Source organism: Quercus lobata, chromosome 8 (genome assembly GCF_001633185.2).
Source record: "Quercus lobata isolate SW786 chromosome 8, ValleyOak3.0 Primary Assembly, whole genome shotgun sequence".
NCBI lineage: Eukaryota > Viridiplantae > Streptophyta > Magnoliopsida > Fagales > Fagaceae > Quercus > Quercus lobata.
In genome coordinates this window covers 11241606-11244743 of record NC_044911.1, presented here as the reverse complement: position 1 = coordinate 11244743, position 3138 = coordinate 11241606, and positions in this window count along the sequence as shown.

The following is a 3138-nucleotide window of genomic DNA, read 5'->3' as shown; positions in this document are numbered from 1 at the left end:
CAATCAGCCAAAGTCCTCTAATCTCCTTGATTAATAGAAATTGTTTCCTAAGTTTGTGACAGCCAATATGCACAACGTTCATTCGACCTTTATAAGATAACCATAGTTGGTTTTTGATCAAGCTAAAATTTTGATAATGGAATATTCATAAATAAGCTTTTGCCAACACTTGGTATGCTGAAACTTTATAATCTGGCACACTCAATTTGTTGCGTAACTGTAACAACTAAAATGGCAAAATAATTGATTGTTACTGTAAAAAATGTGACCTCAATAATTATATTTTGAAAGAAACACTTGTAAGTTTCAAAATAAAACCAAGTAACTCTAGCTCAAAAGGCACCTACTCCTTCCTTAGTAATAGGATGGAGAGTAAGGTTCTGGGTTCAAGACTAACAAGGTGCACGTGTAACTTACCAATAAAATTTACAAAAAATAAAAAATAAAAAATTGAAATACTCTTTTTGTATCAAATGTAGCTTTTTCTATGTCAAAAAAAAAAAAAAAAAACAAAAAAAAAAAAAAAACAAAAAAACAAAAACAAAAACAAAAACAACAACAACAGCAAAAACAACCTTCACTAATATTTATACTCTTGCAGAGAACTCTTTGGCGTAATTGGTGGCAACTTCTATTGATATGGCATCTCCCTTACTTGTCCTGACCATGTGCCTGGTTTTGAATGCTTTATGTATTGTTTATAACTTATAAGGTACGTATGTAGGGACTAGAGTATTCTATTTACTCCATGGATATTAGATGTAATAAGATACACTTCATGGTGTGTAGATGAAATGGTAAAGTAAGATCTCAATGTTAAATCTTTTTGGGAGCTCCTGCTTTATTAATAGTTGTATTTAATAAATACTTGCTAGTCCTTTGCTCATAAATGAACTTCTGTGGTAGCACAATCAGTTGGAATTTATTTGTATTTCCCCTTACCCCTCCCCTTGGGATCAGAATTCACTTATTGAAGGCAAAAAAATTATGAAATTTAGTAATCTTTAGAACGCATTTTTGGGCTGTCTAAACACCTGTATTCTAAATGTGTGTGTGATTCGACAAGGAAGCTTCTTGATCCGAAATGTTGTTGTTGTTCTGATGTGAATGTCCCTGCTTTTTTGATATGGTTAGATGGTTAATGGAGGACCTATTAGTTACGTAGTTCAACTGAAACAGAGGCTTCAAATTGTGTCAACACATATGTTCCTGCAAAAAAATTTGAAAAGACAGGTTTCCCATCCATCTAATTCTTATACTCTCTTCTTCACATTTTGTATTGCTTTTATCAATGCTTTTGATACTTTTGATATTAATGCTTTTATAGTGCACCAGTGCACTAGATACAAGTCGTATCCTAATGGAATTCTCTAGTGGCTGCTGGTGAATTTGAGTTGTAACTTTCGTCTTTGCAAACCAGACACCCAAAATGCTTGCTTGGTTCCTTTTGCCAATGCAATAGCGAGTTTGTGGTACGTTAACATTTACCTTAGATGGCATACCTGGCACTACTTGATTTGAGCCTATACAGAAATGATTTTCGTTTCATGGAATGGTTGCTAATAATCCAAAAGCAAAGTTTGATTGGATGGTAGTTTATGCGCAAGAATATTAGAGAGGTAATTTGGGATTAAACGTTGGTAGAATTTACCAATTTACAAATTCAAATTAATTTTGAGGGTACAGACTAAAATAAATTAAATTGTCTACCAACGTTTTATAAAATTTTTGTTATGAAAATTGTTATTGCTGTTATGTTTATTTTTTGATGAGATTGTTATTGCTGTTATAGGTTAACTTTAATTTTATCACAAAATGAAATGAAAGCTATATATTGCATGGAAAATATTTGACTCCAAACATACTTGGAGCTTTAGGCTCCAACGACTAATAAAAAGATGATATTTGTCATTGTCATGTGCAATGTACATAACTCACTTGGTTGGGTTAAGTGAGTCATGTGCATTGCACATGACAGAACACATTTCATATTCCTATTAGTGGTTGGAACCCAAAACTCCGTATTGCATTCTTATAAACATTATCTCATAATGAATATTATAAGTATACTAAAAAATTGATACGATATCCCTAAGATTGATATCAATTTATCACAGTTACTCATAGACATAGTTAATAAAATAGGCATAATAATAAATATATTGCATATTTTATATATATGTCAAAAGTCTTACAACTCAACTGATACTTCTTAATGTTTCTTACATAAATGTTCAAATTCAAATCTCCCACCCCATTATTGTAACTTTCGAATTTTTTTTTTTTAAGTATGAAAGTATATATTTATAGAATAAAATATTTAACTTTATGAGCACTTTTTTTTTACCAAATTGTTCTTTTATACAAAACACTTTTATTATGTCATTTTTTTTTCTCACATCTAAAAACTCTTTATCAATTCAGTTATCAAATAGTTGTAACAACTTTAAAATACTTTACATTGTAGTTAACTCTTTATCAATTTAGTTATCAAACAATTGTAACAATTTAAAATACTTTAACATTGTAGTTAAATCTTTATCAATTTAGTTATCAAACAATTGTAATAGCTTTAAAACACTTTAATATTGTAATTTAACTCGACCCTTTTCTCCCTAGTCCCAGGCACTTTGTATATGTGGAGGCAATTAAGTTACAAGGCTTTTAGTCTTAGTTCTCTTAAGTTAAATCTCTATAATTGAACTATACAGTAACTTAAAAAAAAAAAAAAAAAAATCTATTTAACTCTACTTCCTATGTCTTCAATTCATTATTTCTATTTAAACTCAAAGTGTGCACTGAAGAGTTTTTTAACTTTTGATGATAAAGCTCAAAATTTCAAATTTAACCTCTTCTTTTTTTTTGGGGGGGGGGGGTAAACTGTTTTTCACCTATAGTTTAATGCACAAAGCTAGAACAGTGATTTGTAGGTCTTGATCAACAAATAGTGTTGGAGTTTTTTAATATTAATTAATTAAAATGAATAAATATTACAACATAAATATAAAGATGTGAGAATGAATATGGAAGATGAAGAGTTAATGAAAATGTTTAATCCCACATTGAAAATGAGAGAGATTATTTTATTCTTTTTAATTGTAGTGATTAATGGGCTAATATGAATTGACTCAGATATTA